The sequence below is a fragment of the Juglans microcarpa x Juglans regia genome, chromosome 3S, assembly GCF_004785595.1.
Source record: "Juglans microcarpa x Juglans regia isolate MS1-56 chromosome 3S, Jm3101_v1.0, whole genome shotgun sequence".
NCBI classification, from domain to species: Eukaryota; Viridiplantae; Streptophyta; class Magnoliopsida; order Fagales; family Juglandaceae; genus Juglans; species Juglans microcarpa x Juglans regia.
In genome coordinates, this window is record NC_054599.1 from 2,318,943 (window position 1) to 2,339,053 (window position 20,111).

A 20,111-nucleotide genomic window follows, 5' to 3' on the forward strand; every position below is an offset into this window, starting at 1 on the left:
TTGTTGAAGTTTTTCTTTGTAAGAATAGACAGAAGTGGGAAAATGAGTCATCTTCGGCCCACAATCGTGGGTTTGGACCTCGATTAGTGTAGTTTGGGGCTGACGATGGCGGTTCAGAGCTGCAGTATGATGTCCGTACGCACGTTCATTGCAGTAAATAGAAACTAATTAATACAACAAATATAAGTACAAAACAAGACACACGGATTTACGTAGTTTGACATCGAGCTTACGTTCACAGGTCATTTGGGATGCAAATCCACTATAATGGAAGCATTTTATAGTCCCTCATGGTCTCTCGTAGGTCACTATACAAATGATAAAATAAGAGCTTCTTATTTGGAGATTGAAGAAGCTTTATCCCTAGTCGTCCCGAAGTTTGGAGTTGAGGTAGGGAATGAAGATGAACATTCTTCCATAGGATGAAACCTTATACCGATTTATGATACCAATCCCAATGAAGATGAAGCTGTGGAAGAGATAACTATTTTTTTCTGAAAATATAGAAAATTTTGAAGAGGAAGATTGTGGTGAAAGTTTGAAGATTGAAGATGAAATAACTTTTGAGCTAGTTACTTATGTATTAAATAAGTCTTACAATATTTATTTATGTCCATATAAATATTTCATGCAACACTAGAAAGGCCAAAAAATGTCTACGCCCACTTTATTTAGAGAAAATCTATTTAACACATTTTTTAAACACACCTAGAACACTACTGATGTTGAAAATTCGACATCAGTTATTAAAATCCTTTATTTATCTCTCCCACTTGAGTGGATCTTTTTCGTTTGAACTAATAGATCATTATATCATATCATATTAAAAAATGACCCAAATTTTGAATATCTTCTGGAATGGCAAGATCAATTAATTTTAGACAACATCCTTCAGCTTGATGAGTCCTTTATTGACTGCAGCATCTCGAACGAGTTTGAGTGATTCTTCTATATTGTTATAGAGCTTGTGAGAATCAGGAATCACACTTGGGTCAATAGACAAAGAAATAGTCATCTTGTTCACATAACTTTGAAAGTGGACAACCAGTGACTACAATACAAATAAAAGAAATACAATAAGTAGTCAGTTAATACGTACCGAAATTATAAGGGAGACAATTCAAATAATGATTGGATAACTTACATTTGGGGACCCATATACTGTAGGAGCAAGGTAAGCCATTGGATGGCCATAAAAGCTAATTTCTTCTTGCGGACCAATCACTCTGGAAATAACCATTGTTATATTGGAGAGTGCTCGGCGTATTATAGCAGCAGCAACCTGTTATATATCCATGATGTAAACATAATTTATGACATTATATATTCAGCAGCTTGTCATACTCTCTAGTAATGATAAACATTTTTTTTTTCTGCAATGATATACTCATTTTTTTTAATGATGATTTGTACAAATCTCAATATACAAGCCTCATGCAGTCTATTTGTTAAAAAGTGAACCCTATCATAAAAAAATATAAAAAAAAATTACTTTTTTTTAACGAGATTGGCTGACTTTTTACAAAGAGTTTGCGCAATGCTTCCACAATTATATACGTAAGTGATGAATGTTATGGAAGTACTGCTCCAAGACATCAACTTTCTATTTTTACTGCTTTTCGAATAAGGATATTGAGGCATTGACTTGCCTTATTTTTATGTAATCAATTAGCTATGATTTTTGGTAAGTTGGCATTAATTTCGAATAAAGACCCGTAATTCTTTCCACGTAAGTTACGTCTTATAAGTTTGGGAAAGATTGTTATGAAGATTATCAATAAAATAATTCAACAACTAATTGCCGAGGTGGGTTCCCTCTCAAAACAAACCAACCATTCTTTGAATTTTATTCACAATAGGTAAAGCATGCCGGGTTGATCCAGCGTTTTTTCTTGTTGATCCACCTGTTACTCTCTCACGCTCGTAACAATTTGGCATCAGAGCAAGTCATTGCAAATTCAAGAACGGAGCGTTTAGAACAACATATGGCTAATTTCGGAAGCATTATGGAGCGACTTATGAAAAGAGTCAAAGAAACCAGCGCGAAGGTGGATTCCTTGGCAGACAAGAATTCGGAAGAGGGAGAAGGGTCTGGATCATGAAACGGGTGAGGAAGGAATAATGGAGGGCACAACTTGGCAGTTCCAAAACTAGCCAAGTTGGACTTTCCTAGATACAACGGTTTGGATAATCCACCCAGTTGGATTTATCGTGTGGAGCAATTTTTTGATTACCAATAGACGGAGGAGGAAGAAAAATTACCTTTGGCTACATACCACCTAGAGGGCAAGGTACAAATGTGGTATCAACTATTCAAAGACATTGAAGAAATTAATTCATGGGAGGCGCTGAAGGGTGGACTTCGTATTCGGTATGGACCAACAATGTTTGAGGATCATTTTGGTTCATTGAGTAAGCTGCGGCAAACTGGAACAGTTCGGGAGTACCAACTGCAATTTGAGCAATTATTGAGTCGTGTGGGCGAATTGGCCCCAACCCATCAGCTTGGATGTTTCATAAGTGGACTCAAAGAACCAGTGCGAACCGACGTCCAAGCTGCTAGACCAACGTCTATCACAGACGTTATTGGTTTGGCCTGTTTGTTTGAAACCAGACATGCTAAGAGACCCATGGTTGTGGAAGCCAGGCGAACAACGAACATGGACCAAACGCCACCCCCATTGCCATCGGTAAACTTGGCAAGAAATAGAGCACCCCCAATAAGGTGATTGAGTCCAGGCGAAATACAAGAAAGAAGAAAAAGGAGACTATGTTTTAACTGTAATGAGAATTTTACACTAGGCCACCGGTGTAAAAAATTGTTTTTCTTTGAAGGAATATTTTTAAACGAAGGGGAAGTAGAGGACGATGGAGAAGAGGATAGGTTGTTGGGCAACGAGCATGAACCGGTGATTTCACTCCATGCCATTGTGGGATCAACTTCACCGCAAACCATGAGGATCAGAGGAGTAGTGAAGGGGCAGGGTATTAAGGTTTTGCTTGACACCGGGAGTTCCCACAAATTTTTGAATACCTCATTTGCTGAAGCAATGGGCTTACCACAACAGCAAATGCGTGGGATGAAGGTAATGGTAGCCAATGGTGAAAAATTAGATTGTAAAGGAAGGTGTGATGGGGTTCAAATATCTTTCCATGGTATTTGGTTCTCCATTGATTTTTTCCTATTAGCTATTGAAGGCTGTGATGCAGTTCTAGGCACGCAATGGATGCGGACGTCGGGACCCATTTGTTTGGATTTCAACAAGATGGTTATGAATTTCGAGTATTCGGGAAGATGGATTGAGTTGATGGGAATCAAGGGTCCAATGCATAAGGTAGTGGAAGGAAGAGTCGCAATCAAAGAATTAAGGCGGAAGAAAATTGGTTTGCTGTGCTAGTTGCTTCCTTCCGAGCTGCAGAGTGCAAATGCACATAACCAAAATTCTTTCATAAAACTGGGTGCTAATTTTGTAGGTCCATCAATGCTTACCTCTGGTCTGAAAGCCATAATACAGGAGTTCCAAAATTTATTTGCAGAACCAAAGGGTCTTCCTCCAGACCAAAACCATAGTCACAAGATAACATTGAAGCAAGGTGCAGGGCAAGTCAATGTGAGGCCTATCGCTACCCTCACTATATAAAGGGAGAAATTGAGAAACTCATCACCAGCTTGCTGTAGTCTAGCATGGTGCAACCAAGTAGCAGCCCATATTCTTCTCCTGTATTGATGGTGAAAAAGAAAGATGGATTCGATTATGCGTGGATTATAGGGCTCTCAATTTGATCACAATAAAAGATAAATTTTCAATACCTGTCATTGATGAACTACTTGATGAATTAAATGGAGCGAAGGTATTTTCGAAACTTGATCTCCCTAGGGATACCATCAGATAAGGATGCATGGGCTTGACATTGAAAAAACGGCGTTCCGCACTCACCATGGGCACTACGAGTTCCTCGTTATGCCATATGGACTGACAAACGCACCGGCAACATTTCAATCTGTAATGAACGAGATTTTCAAGCCCATTTTGCCAAGGTATGTCTTGGTTTTTTTCGACGATATTTTAATATATTGTCAAAATTGGGAGGAACATTTAACACATCTTAAGAATGTTTTAAAAATGTTGCAAGCTAACCAACTTTATGTGAGAATGGAAGTGTCAGTTTGGGCAGGGACGAGTAAGTTATTTGGGACATTTTATATCCGACAAGGGGGTCTCCATGGACCTAGAAAAAATCGTAGCCATGAATAGGTAGCCTCAGCCTCAGTCCATCAAGGAGTTACACAGCTTTCTTGGATTGACGAGATATTATCGAAAGTTCATTCACCATTACGGGATAACTGTAGGCCCCTTAACTCAGCTCCTAAAAAAAGATAACTTCAAATGTAATGAGCAAGCCGAAGAAGCATTTCAAAACCTCAAACAAGCCATGATCACTAGACCGGTATTGGCACTTCCAAATTTTTCTTTGTCTTCTATTGTGGAGTGTGACGCGTCGGGGGAGTGTGACGCATCGGGGGTAGGTTTTGGGGGTGCTCATGCAAGAAGGAAAGACAGTGGCCTACTTCAGCAAGTCCCTTCAAGGACATAATTTGAGCAAATCGACTTATGACAAGGAAGTCATGGCATTGGTGGCTGCCATTCAAAAATGGAGACCGTATTTGCTTGGGGCCAAGTTCATTGTCCAGACTGATCACAAGAGCTTGAGGCATTTGTGGGGCCAAACTATCACCACCGAAGCTCAACAAAAATGGCTTGTGAAGTTAATGGGATATGATTTTGTTATTAAGTATAAAAAGGGGAGGGAGAACTTAGCTGCGGATGGGTTGTCTAGGTGCAACGAGCATGTATCTTCGGTTGGGGAAGATGCACGAATTTTAGCAATTAGTAGTCTCTTACCCAGTTGGATGGACACAATCAAAGAAGAAATTGAGAATAATGCTGAGCTGAAGATGTTGGCAGAAAATATCCAAGCTGGGGAGGCCGTGGGTCCTTGGGGGTACAAAGCAGGCTGATCTTCTTCAAGGATCGTATTTACTTGCAAGCTAACCCTTCTCTCATTCCTATCATTCTCAATGAATTTCATGCAGGCACACACGATGGCTTCCATAAGATGTGGCAATGATAAAAGGTAGTATTCTACTAAACTACCTGAAATTTCGCTCAACGCACCACCAATCACACCGGAAGCCATTTTATCTCAGCGTGGGCATGGAGAAGGCTGAAGTTCTAGTTCACTGGAAGGACAACAATCCAACAGAGGCCACTTGGGAGAACTTGATGATGATCAAGGATCAATTTCTGGATTTTTTTCCTTGAAGACAAGGAACATCTTGAAGAGGGGAGGAATGTTACAGAAGTTCAGCTCCAAGACATCGGCTTTCTATTTTTACTGCTTTTTGAATAAGGATATTGAGGCATTGACTTGCCTTATTTATATGTAATCAATTAGCTAAGATTTTTGGTAAGTTGGGGTTAATTTCGAATAAAGAGTTGTAATTCTTTCCATGTAAGTTACGACTTATAAGTTTGGGAAAGATTGTTACGAAGATTATCAATAAAATAATTCAGCAACTAGTTGCCGAGGTGGGTTCCCTCTCAAAACAAACCAACCATTCTTTGAATTTTATTCAAAATAGGTAAAGCACGCCGGGTTGATCCAGCATCTTTTCATGTTGATCCACTTGTTACTCGCTCGCTCGCTCGCGCTCGTAACAATGAATTACTTCTATGAGATTATATAATGCTTCAATTCAATTTGGATATGATTAATTAATCCTTGGTAATAATTTATTTGACAATAACTAGCTTGAGTTATAAAATTGAAGTGTTAGGTCTAAGGAGATCGATCGTATATATAATGTACGTATGTACCTTGGTTCCAAATGTTCTGAATACTAACCCAAGACACGTATTTGTGAATATAGGTTCAAGTGAGAGCTTTTTTCTATCAATGGTGGCCTTTGCTTTCCGAACATAATCCAATGGGTCGTCTTGCAAAGCAATGGTGAATGGGAGGAACAAATATTCGATCACATTATCCCACCTAATTTTCGACCCCTTAGCTATCATATCAGCCATATCTTATTTAATTAAAATTAAATTCTTTCTGTTAGAGGTATGATCATGATTTGATGCTAATTAGTCATTTAATTTAGAGTTTGTTCTTTTTTTTAGAGTTTGGATTTAATATTGTAGCATTAATTAAGGCATATTGGGATGATGATGCTATATTTTTCAAACTATGACAGAAAGATAATTTACCTGTATTCCTGCAGACTTTTTGAGATTGACGAGAATGACTGTCCTAAGGCAGATACCTTTCGGGGATATTCCTATTGCTTTGCTTCACTCGCCCATCTTTATGCTTCTCACCACCTGTACATGATGAGTGAACTATATTATATGCTTTAGGGATAAGCATTAATGCTCATGGTGTCGGTAGCTTATACATGATGATATGCATAATGAAAAAAATACTATTAATCATCATTGTGAGTATCATTTTGATCTTATTATTTTCTGATTCGGAATCAATGATTGACAACTTATCAGTTAGGCATTTAATTAATACCATATAATTAGAAGATGTACGATAAATATCATTACTAGGAAGCTGCTTTTATTTTCCTAGAAGATAAGAGCTATTTCCTTTGGGAATTACTGTAACAGCTAAACATGATATTATAGAGTAGTACCCATGCATAATTGCTTGAGCAGAAGTGCAAATGGGGATTTTTCACTTAAAAATGCCATGATCAGCATGAATGAGGTTAAACAATACATTAATATATCACAAAATGATTGTCTATGGAATTGTTGGAAACTTACTATATCTACAATTCAGATATCTCGATAGGCCAGCTTGAGTTATTCCAACAACAACATCATTTACAGTTTGTAAAATTCATCCACATCAAATTATGAAAAAAAACAAAAGCTTTATTTATTAGATAGAATCGGATAAAGAAAGTGCATAAACAATCACCTATCAATTGACAATTAATTATGCATCATGTGCAGCTTCAAACAGTCATACGATAAAACCGCTTATGATAGCCATCCCGATGTGTTTTTGGAGAGAGATCAGGTGGTGTTTACTTTGGGATTTACTACAAATATATTCCTACTTTTTTACATATGTTTATATTATATAACTAATTTAAAGTTTTAGTAATCGTAAATTGGTGCAATCCCAAGTTTGTGCCACACCGCCATTGGTGAGGTCACTCCGTCCCTCTCTCTCTCTCTCTCTCTGCATTAAGCCAACCACTGTGACTAATGGAGGCTGCTACTGTGATATCTCATATTTTAGTGTATTTTAACTAAATGATTATTTTAATTAATTTAAATATTAGTTCTCATGTTTTAAAATTTATTGAGCTTCTAGTTGGTTTATTTCATGATTTCTTTTTAAGTTTTGAAATATATTTTGCTGTGCTTTCTTAATATTAAATATTGTTTTGTATGTAAATTGTTCTTTAATTTAAATTAGTTGTTTGTGGGTTTTAAAATTATTGTGCTGTTGGATTTAATTATTTCATTTTACTTAGGCTTTGGGTTTAAATTATTTTATTTAAATTTACTGTTTTGAAATAATTTTCGCTGGATCATTTTGTGAGCTAAGTTGTGAGAATTAGACCTCATTTCTTTCTCTCCATTTTTCTTTTTCCTCTTTCTTTTTCTCTTTCCTCTTTTTCTTCTTTCTTTTTCCTCTGGAACCCTTGCTTCCTCCCGCGCACATGAGCCTCTCTCTCCCTCTCCCCGTGCGTTTTCTATGTCACAGACCCAAGCGCCGCCGTGTCCACCACCGCCCCTCCCATCCTCTTCCTCACCGGCCGGCGACCACCACCCTATGTTTTCAGCTCCTCCCGTGCCACCGTTAACCCCCACGCGCGGCCTTAAACCGGGGCATTCCTTGCGTCCTTGCGCCGCCGTCGCGCCACCTCTAGCCACCACATCTTTCTTGACCTTCTAGCAACCTAAACCACCCATCCCCAGCTCCGATCTGCCACCGGTGAAGCCCCACTATCAACATTTCCGTTTTGGACATTTTGGACTTCAACCGCCCTTTACGTCGCCACCCATGGCCAACCACCACCACCATTAGCTTCACCGACATTCCTAAGCCTTTCCTTAGTAATCTCAAGTCTTGGTTCGTCCCTGTGCAAAAGTGGATTTTTGAGACTCACGACCACATTGCATTTTACACTATTTCGTTGCTGTGCCGCCACTTCTAGCACCTCCGTGATCTTTCAAAAATTATACTAATTGTAAGTATTTTTTCAAAGAACTTTTGAGATTTAAATGTATTTTTGCGCTAAATCATATTTACTGTGAATTGGTTGGTTGTGCCGGATTGAGTTTGAGGAGTAAGGGGTCGGTTGGATTTGATGATGGAGTTGTTTGTGTGATTGGTTTATGCTATGAGATTTGTTAGTTGTTTTGGGTTTAAATATTGGTGTTTTGAGTTTGACGTTGGTTATGGTCGATAGTGGTGATTTTAGGAAGTGATGATATATTTTGGGATTATGATGGTTTTAAGTTTTGAGGAATTAAAATAGGTTATTTTAAAAGCTTAGGCTTAAATATCGAAATCCTTGATTGATTGAAAACTTATGAAAATTACGTGATTATTTTTATAGGTGACGATTTATAGTCGACTCGACATTTTTGAGGAGAAGTTTGAAAAGCTAAGTCGTCCAGGTAAGCGGGGTTCATATGCTAGATTTGCATAAAAATAAAATGGGCTGATGTTGATTTTTGAAAATATGCATGTTTTGTTATGAAAAAAGATCTGAACTACCTCATCTATTTGTTCTGCATTACTCATGAGATTCTGTTTAAGAATAAAGTATTTTCTGGTATGACTTGTGTAGACATGAGCTATTTTGCATTTTACTTCTGAACTGTGCAAAAGAGAGCGAATATGAAAGTTTGTGCATAAAATTATATTTTGTGATCTGATTTTGTTCTGTTCTGAAGATGTTCTGTACTCTGATATGATGTGATTTCTGAAAACTTTGTTCTGTTCTGAAGATATTTTGTACTCTGATATGATGTAATTTCTGAAAACTTTTAGCATGACATTCTGAATCGGGATGTGGTTTGTGGATGGTGATCTATTTGACCTACCACGGGTGCTAATAGTGGCTTCTATTTGGGTTGATACCAACTGTTCTATTTTTGGTGCATCCACTTTGGAAACAAAGTGGTTTTTCTGGTGGTATTTCCTGTGTGCACACTCGGGGCTCCGAGAATAAATAAGGGGAAGATTCACATTTTGTTTCTGCTCGGTTAGCTACCGGGATTTGCACAACCTTACCACGGGGGTTAAACATGGCCTCTGATGTAATGTGATGTTCTGGTATGATGGTGGTCAGTTATGCTATGCCAAAAGACTTTGAATAAGAATATTTTCTGAACCTTCGCTCTGATATTTTGATAACATGTTCTGACTCTACATTCTGAAAATAAAAAGTGTTTTGTTCTGCAGTCTGAAATCTGTAAATGCTCATGTTTGCATACTAGTATATGTTCTCTGTTTACTGAGTTGTTGATAACTCACCCCTTTTATCTTCACAATATTTTCAGATGATTTTGAATTTTTCAGCTGAGGATCAAGACTATGAAACATTGGGTGAGATGACTTAAGAATAGTGGATTAAGAACAGAAAGTCTTCGATGAGTATTGATGATTTTTGTTAATTATATTGTTGAAACGTGAGTTTAAGGGACATGTAGAGAAGTTGATAGGATTACTGTATTGAAGATTTTGATATATGAGTTTGTGTAGTTAATTAAATTTGAAGTGTTTACGTTTGATTTAGAGTTTTGGAAAGTATACTATCAGTGTTGGAGTTGATTATCAGGTAATATGAGTTAACTCTCTGGACCCTCAGGGTCAGGACGTTACAGCCACACCTTATCCTGCCATGCCGCCTTGCTTCTTGAACCCTCCTTGCAACGCCACCACCTTTATCCCAAAATCCAATTGCTGTACCTCTCTTCGTTATTGTAAGTGTTTTCTGATGTCTCTCTATCATGTAATTGTCGGTCCATCTATGGGTTGTTAAATTTTTCAGACGGTTGAGAAATTTTGTGGATTAAGACTGTGTTTGTGAAATTTGTGTAATCGTATTGGTTTGAGTGGAGGTTGGTTTTGAGATATCATGGGCATAGTAGGAAGTGGTTTATGGCATTGAATTCGGTATACAAATATGTTAGGGTAGTGAATGTGTTCTGTCATGTGGTGCTTCTAATGGATTATAAGTACTGAACTTCAAGGAGGGTGGGTTGATTATCGGTGGAGTTGTATTTTTGGGACTATCTTCCTTGGACCATTGTAAACCTGAGGCACCAAGTGGAGCAGATGTTGAAAGGTTTGTTTATGGGCTCAAGAGTTAGTTCTAATTGAGCTGTAGTCCGGACTACAGAATTTCGTTATTTATGTTGGTTTAATGATGCTGTTAATATACTGATAGTGATTTGGATTAGGTAATTATGATACTACAATTGTTCGGACTCAAGACTTACATAGTATATTTCAAAAGTTAGATAAGCGGTCATTCTATGCTAGATTTTGTCAAAAAAAAAAAAAAACTGTCTAAAACTGAATTTGTGAAAAACTTGTATATTTTACATGTTATGAAAACAATCTCGAACATTTTCTGCCCTACTCTTGATATTTCAGAAATAAAATGAAATATTTCTGTCATGATGTGTAGGCATGAATATTTTTGGTAGTATGTTTCTCTACTGCATAAAAATGCGAATATAGGATATTGTATTTAAAAACTTTTGGGATGACATGCTGTTTCTGCTTGGTACCACCGGTGTAAAATTTCTGCTTTGACATGACATCATCGTCTTAAAAGCCTCCTTATTGTAAAACGTCACAATTAGAAGTTCGCGAAGAAAACTCTGGTCCGTAGCAAAGGTTTTATTAGAATCCAATTAATCAGAGAAACATACAGCCACCTTCTCATGTTCAGATAGTGATCACAACGATTTCCAACGTTCGAAAATATCCCCAACCATTTTGTGATTAAGGAGAATCGCAGATCGAACACACGTAACCAGGCCAGTCAGATATATTGTATGAATTGAATGAGAATAAGCAGATCTCAAAGCGAGGACAACAGACTCTCATGAAGAGAGAAAGGACTAGAGAAAGTATAGATTAAAAAAAGAGCACCCGCCAAAAATTTTGTTGGAATTTCAAATAGATGCAAAGTTTGATAACCGGCCCTGAGATCAGCACTCGCTTCCGGATACCAAAAAATTGCAGGTGTAAACGGCTGGCGGCTGAAGAAATGCCCAGCCGATACAATATAATATATTTACTAGTCCAATCTAAAATTTATAGATAAAATAATAATAAAAAAAATTATTCTTATCGGTTACTATTCACTATCCCACATCCCGCATCTTATGAAAAACATTCTCACAGCCTATGAAAAATACTCTCACACCTTATAAAAAAGACTGTAAGTATGAAGTGTGAGAATGCATATATAGTGGTTGATGAGTAAAATCTTTCAAAATAAAATAAGTTTCTTTAATTAAAAATATATTTAAAATGTAAAGTATCTAATATTTAATCATAATATACTATTCTTCCTATTTTACTAAAATAATATTTAAATGGGATTGCCAGATATTTTAATAAAACTATCTGTTCTTGAAGAAACTATGTTGGTACAATTTTGAAAAAATATATGGCTGCCTGAAAAATGCGGATTTTAAGAAAATATATGATCATTATAGAAAGAGAATAAAGAAAGATGTAATATTTAAAGGGTACCCTTACACCTCTTTTATACTACTGTTTTAGTACTAAATTCAGTCAACTAACGTAATTAAGTAAATTAATTTGTATCTAGTTATTTTTTTCCTTTGCTCTTTGAATTTGGATTAAACATTTTAAAACATGATCTTCTTGCATAGCCTTGAAGAAAATAAATTCAATTTTATAAAAACTGATTTTCTTTTACTCTATGAGTCAATTTTTATAAAATTAAATTTATTTTTAATTAATTTACATAATTACGTTAATTTATTAAATTTATTTATTTTTAGATTATGTAAGAATGTCATGTTCTGAAATTTTTAATCCAGATTAAAAGAGCAAGAAGAAAAAAAATTAAATAATAAAATAATAATAAATGAGATATAAGGATATCATTATCCAAACTGATACATATATATACTACTACTACTTAACAACTTCTGTACAACTTATTAATAGTTTGGCTGTCCTTGTATAGTTGCTTTCGACAACATTATTAAAAAGTTTTCCGTGTCCCACATCATTCAAAGAAGTTGGAAAGCATCCAAATCAAAGTATAATTAATGGATTGTGTTCAACATAGGGGACAATAGATTCTCGAGTTGGGACCATTAATTAGTTTGTAAGCTTGAATGAAAAAGAGAAATATCAAGTCCGTAAAGAGGTAAATAAATCAACTAATTAAATCTATATGCATAAGAGAATTAAAATAATTTGTAAAAATTGATAAATTTTGCGTAAATTTTTGTATAAAAATAAACCCCATCTTTAAAAAGTATAAATTATTTTTTAATGAGATCTACAAATACACACACACACACACACACACACAAAACTTATCTACTTGTATCAACGTTACTCCAGCCATAAAATGGGTTGTCGTGAACCAACGTACATACCGTGTTCATTGCATTCTTCACGAGCTTAATTTATGTCGTCCAAGCTGGCTGATCGATGCACGAACCTTTTTACGTTCAGCTCAACCCCAGGTGCACCTTTTATCGAAGTTTTCATGTCATTCAGAAATAGAATATTGGTCGCCACAAACAGCAAGACATCCACCAAAGTGTTCCAAATCAACCTTAAAAACAACGCCCAAATTGCTAAAAAGAACCACCAAAACCCATCCCACGATTTAAACGTTGAACTGAACTGGCCTGCTCGTTTTTTCACTGGAACACTAGGTAATGCTTCTGGGTCAGAGGTTTTCCGTGTACAGGTTAGGAGAAGGGATATGAGGGATGAACCATCGTCCATCGGGTGGTGAATCCTAAAGACACCAACAGCCTCTGCATCTGAAGTTTTGATATTGAGAATGTGGAGTTCCCATAATGGTTTGAAGAGGTCTAAGGGATTTCTTGTGACATTTGACACGTAGTCTTCCACAAATCTGTCGGGAAAATCTATGTTGGGATCCAATTCGGGACCAATAATATGATCCACCAAATTTACTTTCGTCTGAGTCCATTTTTTATTTTTGCAGTACTTGTTGCTACCAATGACCTTTAAATACTTTGTTTAATGAAATAGCAAGAAACAAATTAAATACGTTAAGAATATTGAATTGTACAAGTGGCCAGCAACTCATCATGATCAGACACATGCGTTAATAACTATAAGAAATAACGCAAATGTTACATTTGGATTTTAGGCATGCATACATGCAGCTACCTTTGACCATTAAGTGAGACGCGCGACACTTGATGCACTATCCACATCTCAGACACTCACATAAAAGTCCAAGTACTTCATGATCAACACATGATGACATGCAGGCTCATCGCTAAGAAATCTTTTAATCAATTTATTGATGCATAATCTTTAAGCTGTCAGCTGAAAGCAATTATAAAACGAAATTAATATATAGTAGTTGTGTAGTTTCAAAATTTAGCTAAAATTTGGAAAATCAAATGGACCAAAAATAGCCAAATAGGAAATATGAAACTTCAATTTTTTTTCTTTTTTTACAAGCCGATTCTGATACTCTAATAATCAAATGGCTTTAATTGTTTTATACGCTTGAAAAGGGGCATGTTTTGAAGTGTAGAAACCCCATGCATACAGGAATGGCTAGTTAATCGGACATTCACTTAACTTCTGATACTCTAATAATCAAATTAACTGCTGGCTAGTTAATTTGGAATTAAAGGAATGTTTGTGACCTCGCAACTCCCCATTAGCGGATCTACCGGGACGAATCAAAACAGTGGTGAAAATCCTAGCGTGTGAGGCTCATGAGCGATTTGTTCTGCAAGTGGCCACGCCGCAACAAAATGCGTCTAGCGGTTACACGTGCCGCACCAGTAGATTCTTTATGTCAATATCTTCCAGATTTGACCCACCCCACCTCACAATCACCCCTCCACCAGCGAACTTGAAGAAACTCGGTCTGCCACAATCCATCTCATTCGATCCCGATCTCTCAACTATGTTTCTGCTTTCCCTAACTGATGATCTTGAGGAAGGGAATACGGGTCTCTTTAGGATACATGTTAGGACCTCCGCTTTGCATTTTTTTTTTTTTAGTTTAATGAAAGCTTATTCATAAAAGGAAAAAAAAGAGTACAGATTGACATTAGGGGTATCATAAATGTTGTGAAAGGTACTAACCATATCTTAAAAGTTAGGGCTGGGCTCCACCTCCAACGAAGTTGGAAAGCCCAACTCCGACCTTTGACTCCAACCAAAGTCGAAGGCCAAGTCGGGCTCCGACTCCAGCTACGACTACGACTCTGACTCTGACTTTGAATCAAAGCAGATTCTGACTCCAATCGGGGTTGCCGGAGTTGGAGTTGGAGGTTGGGACTCCGATCGGAGCAGAAGAACAACAAAAGAAAGAAAAAAGAACAAAAAAGAAAATAGAGTGATCCCCCAACAAAGAACATTTCACAACTTGTTTTCTCTCTTGTAACATGATCTCCCAACAAAGAGCATTTCACAAAAATTATAATAAAGAACAACTTGTTCTTTTACAATTTTATTTTATTTTATTTTATTTATTTATTTTTTTATAACAGAGAACAACAAATAAAAAAAATTATGACAAACAAAACACAACAGCAACCGATTGGACTTACCAACGATGTTCTTTGAACTGACAATGCCCAAGCACTTTGCTTCGTTATTCTTGTAACTATCTTACTAGTTACTACTAAGGATTTTCGCATTCTAGAGTTTCGGATTCCAACAGAGGAAGAGAGAAAGTTGTTGGCTGAGGGCAAGAGAGAAAATAAAGTTTTTGAGAGAACAAAAGAGAAACGATGTAGAGTTTTGGTTGAAATGAAGAGATGAATATATAGGAGGTGTAAATGACGTCATTTTAAGAAAAAAGTTTGCAAAATACTTTTCTTATGCGAGGGGGCTCGAAGGCAAGTCAGTTGTTTGCAAAATGCATGCCTACACCGTTAGGCCACTCAACTTCCTATTGGTTAGATTACAATATTAAATATATTAAATCTATATGTCAGAGTCAAAGTTAGATCTTACATTGACTCCGACTCCACTTCGACTTAGACCAAAATTCTCGGAGTAACTCCAACTCCGAACTCCAAATTTTTCAACTCCGTCAGATTTAGAATCGGAGTGAATGTCGGCCGGAGTCGTATTTGCCAGAAGTTTTGCACAACCCTATTAAATGTTATGAATTTACTTTGAAGGCGTGTTGCATGAAAAATAAAAAATGTTGTATCTGTCCATGCATGCCTTTTTCGGTGTCCACAATTATTTACTTTCATGGATTTACATAAGAGAGAATAGGCATATTTTAAATATGGTGAAGATTGTCTACCTAGTGCCCGAATTTTATGACACCCAAAACTTGGCATTTTCTTCCACATTAGCAAAACACAAAACAACACCCTAGCCTAAATTGACAATGTTGTTAGCCGTTCAGCTCCCTTAAGACACGCCAAGTTCCTCTCAAAGCATTTAAGGTGCTTAAGGATCATGGAATCCATATATGGTTGGAGTTCCAACTTCCAACCCCCAACTACAAGGGTTGTTGACTTTTAAAAAAAATGTTTAGAAGAAAAAGGCATCTTATATTATAAGATATAGGCTATAGCTACTCAGTTTGGTTTCCATTAATGAGTTTCAAGGCTTAACAAGCCTATTTGAAAATTTTGGCATCTTTTTTTTTTTTCCCCGAGAATTACTAGAATTACAAATAAATCTTATTACAATATATTTACAGATTAACGTGGTTTGATGCACGAGTCTTTTAAATCATATTTTTTTATTATAAAATGAAAATGACATCTCATATAAAGTCATGCTAGTTTGTAAGTTTCATTTTGTAAAATCTTTTTGTAGATCATCTAACACTTCTCCTTTTTCCTTGCATTTTTTATGCTACCTTCTGCGACTGATCGAGTGCCCATATATCTTTGGATCTATTTGTCAATAAAGTGCTTTTAAAACTTTTCTTACTCTTAATTAAAACTGTTCATCTAGCTAGGTTGGATAAATTGCATATCTGAATGTGTTTGGGCGATTATCATGAGACAGTTTTGTGTCTGGTAACTTTCATATTTTTGTCTGGTAAATTTCACACTTTCTGCAAAAACAAACTACCCTTTAGTGGCAATTTTATCAATCAACCAGAGAAAATATGGGCCAAATCCAATTCTTTGGTTCCATTGCCCTTATTTGTTTTAATTACATGCGCGCGCTAGATTAGTTGTAACATGATGTTTTGTTGGACTTCCCACCACCTCTATTTGTATTATTATTATTTTTAGTTTAATGAAAGCTTATTCATAAAATAAAAAGTACAGATTGATCGAGGGGTATCTGTCAATGTTGTGAGTCCTTCAACTCTATTTCACAATATTTAAGATACGCCTAGCTAGTTCCTCTCAAAAGATTTAAGATGCTTAAGGATCATGGAATCCATATTTAGTTGGATCGTTCCAACTTCTAACTTTCAGCCCCCAACTACTAATTAAGGTACCTTCACTACAAGGGAAGTGATTTTTCACAGCGATTATTTTCGCTGGGAAAAGTCCTATAAATTACCACCATTGACTTTTCCCAGCGATTTATACCTCGTTACATGTTCTCCTGTATTATTTCTCTACTTTTGATCTACCCTAATGGAAGTCAAAAATTGCTGTTAAAAGGTTATCTTTTCTGACGATTTTTTTTCGCTGCAAATTCCAAATAAAACTCTCCAAATACACAAACCACATAAAATGTTATTTATGTTGAAAAACTTATATACAAAAATGGAAAAGTGCACTATGACTTCAACCATTCATCCAAAAGCCATAATTCTTTTTACAAAAGCTTGCAAAACATAAACCATTCTTATTTTTATCTATTGTTAAAACACGCATGTATGTGATTTCAACCATCAAGAATTCCTGAATTTTTTTTTTTTTGTTTTTTCACATCAACAATATTTTCACATAAACAAACATGCATTTAAAAAATAATATTTTAACAATAATTTATTTAACTTTAATCTAAAATCATCTTATTTCATCTCATTATCCAAATGGCAACTAGATCTATCTTTAATTTTATATTTTGTACTCTCCTATAAAAAAATCAGAAAAAAAAATTTTTTTTGTAAAATTTAAAGCCATAGTAACTTTTTCTTTTTTCAAAGCAAAAGAAAAAGTCGGGATTCTCAATTTACAGCCAAAGTTCAAATATCTATTTAACTTTAACTTTAGAACTCAAATCAGCAGAAAAAAATCAATTATGTAAACTACAGTCATACTGTTGTGTATGTTGTTTCGTTCTCTAAGTACAATACTAGATTAAATATATAATTTTGTAACTCATCATTATCACATATTACACTTATTATTATTATTTTTTTTAATTTTTTTGGATTTTATTTTTTCTAAACTAATTGAATTATTCTATTCATTATCCATACACCACATATTTTATAAGAAAAAAATTAAAAATTAAAAAATTATGTGTGATGTGTTGTATGAGGATGATGAGTAGAATTTTTCTTAAATATAAAAAGCCTTTTACAGTTTTTATTCAAACTTTAGGACTTAAAAGTGGGAGAGATAAACGTCATAAATTGGGCTTTAAAATATTTATTGATATCTTATTAATCTATCGGAATATAATTTTCTTCCTTTTAAATGATATATGAACCGTATCGATTTAATATAAAATAATAAATATTTTTATCATTTCATTCTTGAAGCAAAATAATTAAAGTGTATATATATATATATATATATATATATATATATATATATATATATATATATATATATAATAGATACTATCCATGTGAGGCCCATTTTTAAGTTTAGGAAAGAAAGTTCAAATCATCGCATGACCAATAAATTAACGACCTTGAGCGCATCAAATAATAATAATAATAAAAAAGATAAGACAATTAAGTAAATCTTACAACATTTATTCCTGCCCATATAAATATTTCATGCAACATTAAACGACCAAAAATGTCTAGGCCTACTTTATTTAGAGAAAATCTATTTAACACATTTTTCTAACACACCTAGCTAGCACACTTTTGATGTGGATTTTTCCACATTAGTTATTAAAATCCTTTATTTATCTCTACCACTATAGTGGATCTTTTTCGTTTGAACTAATAGATCGTATCATATCATATTAAAAAGTCGTCCTAATTTTGAATATCTTCTGGAATGGCAAGATTAGTCCATCTTGATGAGTCCTTTATTGAATGAAGCATCTCAAACGAGTTCGAGTGATTCTTCTATATCTTTACAGAGCTCGTGGGGATTAGGAATCAAACTTGGGTCAATTGACAAAGAAATAGTCATCTTGTTCACATAACTTTTAAAATGGACAACCAATGACTGGAATACAACAAATAGGAGAAATACGCGGAACAAAGCATGAGTCAAACAAAAGTAATACAATAAGTAGTCAGTTAATACCAAAATTATAAGGGAGATTATTGAAATAATGATTGGATAACTTACATTTGGGGGCCCATAAACAGCAGGAGCAAGGTAAGCAATTGGACGGCCATAAAAGCCAATTTCATCTTGCGGGCTAATCACTCCGAAAATAGCCATTGTTATATTGCAGAGTGCTCGGAGTATTTGGGGGCCCATAAACAACAAAAAGGAAGCTGAATGGATCGTTCGTGCGAAACGCAACGTTTCATTTTCTATGTTGACGATCCTGCACGATCCCTGTGCCAAGTCTCCTGTGAATATCATTTTTCAAATTTTTGAGATAAAAAAATGAGGTCGTCGGCATAGAGAAGGAAATAAATAGAGGGGAGGAAAAATTCCTAGGGTTTTCCCTTGCAAAGGGCATCGTATTGGAGTCGGAGGTGTCTTTTTTTATTTTTATTTATTTATTTATTTATTTGCTTCATGAGGCCGAGGTATTAGGGGCTAGGTTTTAGATGTGAAAATTTGGGTTTTTTTCCCCTTTAGGACTTTAGATGTGGAAAATACATAGGTGTTAAAAATATTTTTCAACCTAAATTAATATATAAATTACCCATAAAATTATAATAACAAAATAGAGTCTTTGAAAAATATACTCTATTTCTTTTCTGCATTTTTTTCCTTTAATTCCTACTTTATTAACTAATCCAAAATTAATAACAAAATTTGAGAACTTTTAAAATTTGTAATATATTACAATTTGTTCAAACTGTTTATATATTTATTTTGGTAGTAATAAATATATGCCATATGCAATCGACTATAATTATTGATATAGATCTAATATTTTCTATTTTTTTAACTTACAGATTTGCTACTTTTGTTGTTCATTTACTGTTCTTCAAGAACGTTATTGTCAATCTCCTCTATTCTCACTGTCCTTTTAGTTGTCATCTACTTTATGTTCTCTTCTATATCATTCAAAAACAAGTTATTCAAATTTTCTATACTTGTATAAATGCAATTGTAGCTAAAATAAAAAGTTGACATAAGGAATCCTAATTTCTTCTATTGTCATTCTTAATATTTCATTATAGTATCATTCAATAAATAAAATCCTAATTTTATTATGTTTTGTTTCTTTATATGTTCTTTGTCATGAATCAATTAGTTATGTTCTTATCTTGCTCTACGACATTTTACTGCCTGGTCATCTGTGCTATTCCTATAGTTCATTTATTTCTCCTCTACTTTTTGGTTATTTTTTTCTCTTTTATTTCAAGTATGTTTTTTCTATTTATTTTGTAATATTTTTTCTGTTTATTCATATGTCATATTTAGAATTGTTAATTTAAAGCCCTGTTTAGATATTTTTTTTGAAATAAATGTTTTAGATAAAAATTATATGTAAATTTTAAAAATTTCATTCTTATTAAATCTTATATAAATCTC

At 34.8% G+C, this 20,111-nt stretch overlaps 1 pseudogene; it reads right to left on the bottom strand.

Annotated features, from left to right (window-relative positions):
• Positions 1 to 640: 640 nt before the first annotated feature.
• LOC121257845 lies at positions 641 to 18,836 on the bottom strand (annotated as a pseudogene).
• Positions 18,837 to 20,111: the final 1,275 nt, after the last annotated feature.